Consider the following 9,503-nt stretch of genomic DNA (forward strand, 5'->3'; position numbering starts at 1 on the left):
GAGGTTCTCCTACTCCTCCTTATTGCTATTATTTTTTTTATAAAAACATTTTTATTCTTTTTGCAGAACCCTCCAGGTTAAGTTTTAATAGAGTTTTCAACTCTCAGCTTTTCTTTCTGTATGACCCAGCAACATCCTTAAAGACTTCCTGAGCTGCTGGTCCTTTTTCCACCCCTGAGTCTCCAGAAAAGCTCCATGGGCAGCCAGGCCAGTCATTTTCCTCACTAGCTCATCTTTTGCCGCACTGGGACAGGCTGCTTCTTCCCCCTTATGATTACTTTCTTGAAATGTGTCCGTCCTTCCAGGACCCCGTTTGTTTTTAAGGGCTGTATCCCTTAAAGCAATCAGTACCTGATTAGGTATTCCCCAAATATGCAGCCTAAAATGGCCAAAGTCTGCCCTTCCTATTTCCAGTGCAGAAGTTTTGTTGCTGCCCCTCCCTCTTTCACAGAACATTGAACACTTCATTATTTCATGGTCACTGTGCCCCAGGCAGCCTCTGAGCCCCACATCTGCCTCCAGCCCTTCTCTGTTTGTGAACAGCAGCAGACAGAGCTTTCCTTGGCAGTGGAGTGTTACCAAAAATTCAGTAAAACAGAAAATTCCCTAACCCCAATGTAGCATTAAGAAGCAGCATTCTTTATTCAGCTGGATGCATGGGGGAGAGCTCCTCCCAAAGCTGTGCATGCTGAATACAGGAAAGTTTCTCTTTATATTCTGTATTTTGCATACATATTCATTGATTGTCCTGGACTAAAAATACATATGATAATCATTTCCCCAAAATCATTAATATAGCTCCCCTCCCCTTTACCCATGCATTCTCCTGTCCTGGGGGTTTCCCTGGTGGTCCCTGGTGCTCATGGACCCCAATGTTCCCATGGGCCTGGCTGAGCTGGCAGGACACTGAGGCTGCTGAACTTCCAGTTCCCCTTCTCACACAATGGGCACTGTGTGGTTTTAACAGGCCTGGGGTTGTGGAGAACAAGCTCCAGGTGTGAGCTCACCTGGTGAAGGCAATTTATCATCTGGTACCATGTGATCAGAGAGTGGGCTATGACATCACAGAGTGGGTTAGGTGAGGTCATTGAGCATCCATGGCATCATAGTCTGCCTCTGTGACATCAGAGATTCAGCTGTGACATCAAAAAGCAGAGGTCTGACATCACAGTGCAGACTATGGCATCACAGACTCTGGTGTGACATCACAGACCATCTGTGTGACATTGGAGAATGGGCTGTGACATCACAGAGCAGGCTGTGACATCCCAGAGGGGCTGTGTGACATCCCAGAGGGGCTGTGTGACATCCCAGCAGGGCTGTGTCAGGTCACTGGGTTGGTCACTCTGCCCCAGCTCCCCCTCACAGTTTCTCCCAACAACTCCAATGCTGTTCATGCCCAGCAGGGTCCCTGTCCCCCGGGATCCCCTCAGCCCACCTGGAGCCACAGCCTCCACCAAAGGATGTTCCACAGGATCCACCCCAGAGCCTGACATGGGGACAAGGGGCCAGGGCTGTGTGACCAGGACATCAAGGACGGGGATTACCCAGGTCACTGTGGCCTGGGTTGGGTTGCCCAGGGCAGGAAAGATGTCTGGCAGCTGGAGCAGGGTCTGGGAAGGGCCTGCAAGGTGGGGCTGGAGCCCCTGGGCTGTGAGCAGAGGCTGAGGGAGCTGGGCTGGTCCAGCCTGGAGCAGGGAAGGCTGAGGGGCTCCTCATGCAAGCCTGGCAGTGCCAGCCAGGAGGAGATGGAGAACACAGAGCCAGGCTCTTCACCAGGGGGCTGGGGGGAGATAAAAGCCGATGGGTGGAAGGGGAAAGAGGGGAGATCAGCCAGGGCGTGAGCAGATGAAGTGAGTCAGGCTGCTTTCAGCATTTCCTCAACACCAAGAGCCGCCTGACCTCCCTTCTCCATCCACCACTGATAGATTTGCAAATCAGGAATTATTTGAACTGTTCTGTCCTCAGTCCAGGACAAGAGGCCTGATACAAGAACTTAATTGTGTTTATATCTATCACTGAACCACATTAGTCAAAAATTAATTTTAGTATGCAAATCTGTTGTGAACAGTGGACTCATCAGACATGCTGGGACATTGCACATAGCTCAGGGAAGAGTTTGTAATTGTGTGATTGTTATTTTAATGGTGTAATTTTTATAAAGTTATATCCTGCTCAACTGTGGTCTTTTGGCTAGGTCCAGTGTGGGCTGGAGGGAGCTCAGATTTGCACAAGGCTGCTCTGAGTGTCAGCCTTGGATGGGGAAAATGGTGGGGTGGGGGTAGGGACAGAGTCTGATTGATTGTCAGCCATGAAAGGTCTTGATTTTCATACCCAGTCAAACTGCAGGAGGAGGTACTTGGATTCAATGTCAATTGGAGATTGCACATTTCAATGAATTACTTTAAAAAAAAAAAATTACAGGACCTAAAAAAAATATTTTCTTGCTGTTTTTTTAAATTCAGGGTATTGACATTGAATTGGCTTCTGAAATCTGACTAATTAACCACACATTTGATTTGAATGCTTAAATCAAATTATTCCCAGAAGCTTAGCTTGTTTAGCTGTTCTGAATGTTAATGAGCCCTGGGACACTGAATTCCTGCACTGAAGAGCTGAAGGCTGAACAAGCCTCTGGAGCAGGAAAATTCAGCATCAGCCTCCCAGGTGCTGAGGATGTCAGCAGCCCCCACTGAGGCAATCCCTGCCCAGAGACCGTGGGGGAATGGGCAGACAAGGAGAGCGTCCCTGGGGCTGGGGCAGCACAACTCAGAGGCAGCAGCGGCTCCAGCCGGGCAATGGAGTGTGGAATGGGGCTGGGAAAGCCCTGCCTGGGCTGGGCCAAGCAGGACACACAAGCCCTGACTGCCATCCAGTAGAAAACTCTGTCAAGGAGATATTTAAAGGAATTACAATTGTTTCTGTATTCTGAATTGGACTTCCTGGAGAAATACCAACAAGACATCCTCAGGAGCTTAAAACAACAAAACAGTCTTTACTGGTAACTTTGGAAAATCAGAGAATTTTTGGCAAAAGATTTAATATGACATTCAATCAACACAGAACACTTCTTAAAGCACTGACTTGGCCCATTCAACTTCACAAACTCTAAGCTATTTGAATTTTACATTACTCAAATTTGCAAAAGGACCGAAATAGAAGAAAAGGACAGAAAGAGAGAGAGGCAAACAGGATACAGAGGAGCATACACAGAGGTACCAACTCCTGGATTCCAGTAGTGTTTAGATGGAAATTCCAAGAGGAGGTAGGGTCAAGATGTGTGCTTGCCTTGTGGTCAGCCTTCAATACCCCTTGGTCTCCCTGGGCCCTTTCCCCAGGTGGGACTGTGGGTCATTTGGTCCCTCAGGAGCTGGGCTGGGGCTGCAGAGGTGGCTGTGGAGCATTGCCTGTGCTGTGCCAGGGACTGGCAGACACTGCTGGCTGGGATAGAGGCTCTGGGGGCATTGGGGTTCCAGGGCAGAGCAGGGCTGAGGTTCCAGGGCATGGCAGGGCTAGACCTGCCCCTTCCTCCCCTATTGGAATAAGATCCCAATATTACCAGGTAGATTGTGCCTGGGCTCGTCTGACCCCTGCTCCTGGGCCAAAGGCGGCAACTGTGGTGTTTCACCTCAGAGACACTTTTGGCTGGCTGGATGGTGCAGCTGAGCGCCCAAACAAGTCCAGGCTTCTGGAAACTCCGTTTGCCTCAGGTGGGAAGGCTTCAGGCTAAGGTGAGGAGGAAAAGGAGACAGATTCTGCCGGAGGGTTAATGTCAAGAGTTTATTCCATGGTCACAGACGTCTGAATCTTAGGTAACAGCTCCAACAGAATCCCGACCGCATGGCCTGAGTGACTTTTTAAGCTCTGGGGGGAGGGGGAGGGAAGGGACAGGTGAGCCACTAACCAGGTGGGAGGGGCAGGGTCTCAGGGAACGATGACACCCAGACAGACCAATGACCTCTGGGCACAGGGGCATCTTTTGAACCTGACCAACCACACAATGGCCTTGCTGGAATGTTAAGACTGATTGACAGCCCAGCAGGGGGCGAGGGGGAAGGGGAAGGGGAAGAGAGATATTGCCACACCTGGGAAGGGGCTGGGAAGTTTAAAACAGGAAATTGCAACACACTGCAACACTCCCCACACATGAAGTGTCTTGAGCCAAGAAACTCCTCCACTCTGTCACAATAGGGAATACTGGAGGTGAAATCCCAATTCTGGCCATGGGCACCTAGATAAGAAGGACAGTTCTTTTCCTTAGGAATGAAAGCCCCAGTTCTCAGTAAATTTCTGGTTTGATTGTTTGGATTCTGTTTGGTTTTGTTGCTGCTTTGTTTCCTTGTTGTGCCTGAAGTGTCCAGTCAGGAGCAGAGTGACTCTTGCCAAGGAACCTTGTGCTGCTGTCCCTTAATATTCAGTCTGTTTTTTGCTGCTCCCTTGCTGGGGATTTTTTCAGTGCTCTCACGGCCTCGTTGGTAGCAGGGTGAAGGAGCCCTGGCCCAGGTTCTGGCCCTGGGGGACACGGGGATGCTGCCGGGGGGTCCCTGTCCCCCTGTGCCACCCCCAGGGCCCCAGCCCCCCGGCCCCGTGTCAGGCTCTGGGGTCGATCTCGTGGAACATCCTCTGGGGGAGGCTGCGGGGGTGGGGGCGGGGGGACCCGGGGGGACAGGGGACCCGGCTGTGTACGAGCAGGGTTGGACTGCTCTGGGGGGAGCTGTGAGGGGGGCCGGGGCAGAGTGACCTCCCCAGGGACCTCACACAGCCCCTGTGATGTCACACAGCCCCCTGTGATGTCACACAGCCCCTGTGATGTCACACTGCCCCTGTGATGTCACACAGCCCCTGTGATGTCACACAGTCCCTGTGATGTCACACTGCCCCTGTGAAGTCACACAGCCATCTCTGTGATGTCACACTGCCCCTGTGATGTCACACAGCCCCCTGAGATGTCACACAGCCCCTGTGATGTCACACAGATCCCTGTGATGTCACACAGCCCCTGTGATGTCACACAGATCCTTGTGATGTCACACAGCCCCTGTGATGTCACACAGGCACTGTGATGTCACACAGCCCGTGTGATGTCACACAGATCCCTGTGATGTCACACAGATCCTTGTGATGTCACACAGCCCCTGTAAAGTCACACAGCCCCTGTGATGTCCCAGAGCCAACTCTTAGATGCCACGCTGTGATGATACAGCTGCTCTATGATGTCACAGAAGTCTCTGTGATGTCAGAAAGTCACTCTATGATTTCAAAATCTCTACTGTGATGTCACAGCTTGCTCTATGATGTTACACAGCCACCCAGTGTTGTCACAGCCCACTCCCTGATGTCACAGAGCCACCTTCTATGATGGCAGGATCTGCTCTATGGCCTCACACCATACTCTATGATGTCACAGCCAGCTCTGTGATGCAACAACCCTCTTCAGTGATGTCACAAAACCCTCTCTGTGATGTCATACTGACACTCTGTAAGGTCACAGCACTTACTTTGACCTCACTGCCAGCTCTATGATGTCATGCAGCCATGCCATGGTCTCAGAGCCTGTTCTGTGATGTCACACAGTCCCCTCTATGACGCTGTAGCTGCTCAGTGGCCTCACACAACAAACTCTGTGATGTCGCAGCCCAATTTGTGACCTCACACAGCCCATTCTGTGCTGTCCCACAGCCCCTTGCTGACATCCCAGCTGCTCTGTGCCTCTGTGACACAGTCCCAGAAGTGCTGCTGAGATACAGCCCCCTCTGGGCCATCCCACAGCCCCTGCCAGTGCTGAGCCCCTGTGAGCTCTGTCTGTGCCCTGCTGGTGTCCCTGAGGGGCCCTGGCAGTGCCCCAGCCCTGCTGGGCTGTGCACAGGAGCTGCTCCTGGCCAGAGCTGTCTCTCTGCAGCGCTGCCCTTGCCAGGAGCTGCCTCTGGGCCAGGAGCCCGGCCCAGCTCAGCAGCACAGACACAGCACAGGGACTTTAATGAGCCTCTGGGGCTTTGCTGCTCTTTGCATCAGACTCAGTCCCTCAGAGTGTGTTTAAAAACTTCTCAAGGACTCAAAGTTTAATTGAAACACTGAATTTGCTAGAAGATTTATTGGGTCCCACTGAGGGACAGGACTGAGAAAATGTCCCCAGGTTCCAGGTAGAGCAGAACCCTGGAAGCACTCATGACAGGCAGGGACAAGCAAGGGAAACGTGTCTCTGTGCTGAGCAAAGCTGGATGTGTTTGAGGAATGCAAAGGGCCAAGGCCTGAACCCCAGCCCCTGGCCAGGCAGATCCTGTCCCTCCCTCCTTGCTCAGGGCTCTTCCCGAGATGGGCACTGGCATGTGGGGATGTGCAATGCCAAGGGCAGGAGCATGGGGCAGCCCCTGCCAGGCTGCAGAGCAGGGACAAGGAGGCAATGAGGCCCCAGCCCTGCAAGGGTCACTTGTCCCCTCCTGGCCATGGCCAAAGTGCTGCCCAAGGTGGCTCTGGCAGGGCTGTCTTGCAGCTGCTGCCCATCCCTGTGCCCTGGGCAGCCCAGGCTGTCCCACGGTGTGCGCCCTGTGCGCCTCTGTCCCTGCAGGCTGTCGGCATCCCCCGGCTGCCCCACCTGGCTGGGCCCTTCCTTTGCTGACAGCTCTGCCTCCTGCCTGCCTCTGCCTGCCCACACAGAGCCTGGGGCTGCTCCAGGCTCCTGCTGGGGACGTGCTGCACCACAGCCCTGCCCTGGGAGGGAAATTCCTTTCTGCTGCTGCCCAGGCTGGGCCTGCCCAGCTGCCCTTGGTGCCATTATTTCCTTCTCATGCCTCTACCCTCCAGGAAGAAAAGCTCCAGCCTCTCTGAAACCACCCTTCAGCCCCTGCCAGGCTACTCCTGTTCTGTCCTACGTGTCCACCCCACTGAGCCCAGAGCCTGCAGCCTCCACCTGCTGGTTATGTAATGAGGCCTCCAAACATGTTTGGGTCCTCTCCAAGGTTTGTGAAAATGGAAAAACAGCGGTCAAAGGTATTTTCTCCCAAATCTTGCAGTGGCAGAACAAGGGTCAATATGTCTGAAGTGAATGAGGTGGGATTTACATTTGTTAGAAGGAGGAAATATTTTACAGTGATGAGAGTGGAACAAAACTGAAACTGTTTCTCCAGAGAAGTGGATGTGCCATCCCAGGAATTATCCAAGACCAGGAGCTTTGTGCAACCTGACAACGGGAAACACTTTCCCTCCCCAAGAATGGAATTCCTATTGTGTGGGTTCTCTAATGTGCTCACAAGGCTTCTGGCCAGAATGTCAGCTGAGGGCAGCCAGGCTGCTGCAGCAATTCAGAGGCATCTCCCCAATAATTTTAATAACCAGATGATAACAACCCACTGAAACTTGAACAGAACTTGTTCACATTTAAGTAGTTTAAGCAATCACTATCGGGAAAAATGTATAGACCAGTACATTTAGAAAATGTTGCATTTCTTCAGTGCAAAAAAAAAGCACAGTCAGTAGAGCATATATTGTTCATCCACTCAGCTGGGCAAACCACTAAACTGCTGCACCAGAGGACGGGCACTATCCCATCCTGTATTTCCCTTTGGCATTCTCTCTCAGAGTGCAGATGAGACAAAACCAAGAAGTTCAACTTGAGTCAATCCTTGCCTTCAAAGGAAATTCGGGAACCTTTTGCAGAAGCCAATGCTCTGCACGTTGATGAAATCTTCGCAGAGGCCAATGCTCTGCAGGTGTAGGAACTTTGCGGAGGCCAGTGCTCTGCACCTTTAGGAATTCTCTGCGCAGGCCAATGTCCCGCGAACAATTCCCTTGGCGAATCGCCCGGTGCAGCCGCCTGCAGGAGCCCAGGCTGCGCACACCCAGCCAGGGCCACATTCTCGGGCAGCTGAGGCCGCGCCGCTGTCACAGACGCCGCCGCCGCGTTCGCGGTTCCCAGGCACCCGCGGCCCCCGGCAGCCGCCGCCGTTTCCCGGATCCTGCCCCTCCCGGCCCCGCACGGCCCCCCAAGATGCTGCCGGGGCACGGGGGCTTCGTCTGCCCGGGCTGGGGCTCGGCCTCCCCTGCGGGACAAGGTGAGGGGGGTCCCCGGGGGTCGTGTCCCCCCCGGGGGCGTGTGTGAGTCCCCAATGTGCCCCCACGCCAGGGTCACTCCATTTGCTCTGCCCAGAGCTCCTGAGCCAGCTCCTGCTGCCCCCCGGCAGGGGCTTTGGGGAGCCCCCCGGGGACCCCCTTGAATGCCCATTCCTGGGCACTGCGACCCCCCCGCATCTCCTTCAACAGCTGCCGGACCCCCTGCACCCCCTTATCCTGCCCCGACACCCCCTGCACCCCCTTTCCCGGGTATCCTCCTCTGGCAGCCCCTGGATCCCCCGTTTCCCTGAGCCCGGGGACCCCCGGACCCCATTCCCGGCCAGCCGGGGCACCTCACCCCCAGGCCTCCCTTCGCCCGGCGACCAGTGACGCCACCAAAGACGTGGGTCGCCATTGGCAGACAGCAAAGAGCGGCGCCAATGGCGGGGCCGGAGACGGCTCAGGGGGCGGGGCCGCAGCAGAGCAGCGCGATGGCTCCAGCGCTTGGGCTGGGGACGCTCCTGGGGCCCGGGGGGCGGCGAGAGCTGAGGGGGACCCCCGGCACCGGGACTCTGGGGTCGCCCGTTCCGGAGCACCGAGGGGCCCCTGAACCCCCATTTCTTTGGCGCCGCCATCCCCCCGCACCCCCATTCCCGGGCATGGGTTCCACCCTGCGCCCCCTTATCCGGCACCAACAACCCCCGCACCCCCTTGCGGCAATCCCCCCTCTCCCAGCCCCCAGAGCCCCCTTTTCTTTGACCCAGAGACCCCCTGAACCCCTATTCCTCCCTTTGGGTTCCCCTCCCCACCTCACCATGCCGTGCTTCCCAGAGCCGGAATCCAGCGGGAATCTCACCCTGGTGCTCCCTGTGTCTGTCCGCGCTGCAATCGGCGTTGTTCTCCTCATCGGATTCGGCGTCTGGAGGCTCCAATCTGCTTCCCCCCAAACCCTTCCTGGGGGTCACCCTCCCAAGACTTCTGGGGGTCCCCCATGTCCCACCCAGCCCCCCCCAACTCCTCCTGGGTCCCCCATAAGCCGCACATGGGGATTCCTGGGAGTTCCCCTGTGTTCCCCCATTCCCAGGACTTTGGGGGTCCCCCCCGACCTATCCGTGCCCCCCCCGATTTCTTCCACAGCCCCCCTGTGGTGGTGGGGGCTGGGGGCTGAGTGCTGGTGCCCCTTGCCTGCAGCAGATCCAGCGCTGAGGGGAGTTCGGGGGCCCCTTTGCATTTGGGGTCCCCTGGGGGTTGGGGTGACTCCCCGGGCCCCCAGGATCCCCCTGAACACGCTGACGCTGCCTGTGCTCAGTGAGGGGGCTCATTCCCAGCACGGGGTCCCAGCTCTGTCACCAGCATTGCCAAGGTACCCCCAAAACCCCCAAAACCTCCAGGGAACCCCAAACCCCGTGGAACAAACCAACCTCCCTGGGACCCCAAAACCATCCCTGGGCTCTCCA

Source organism: Melozone crissalis, unplaced genomic scaffold, assembly GCF_028551555.1.
Source record: "Melozone crissalis strain CALT ecotype California unplaced genomic scaffold, PUWL_Pcris_2 ptg000055l_1, whole genome shotgun sequence".
In the NCBI taxonomy this organism is placed as follows: domain Eukaryota; kingdom Metazoa; phylum Chordata; class Aves; order Passeriformes; family Passerellidae; genus Melozone; species Melozone crissalis.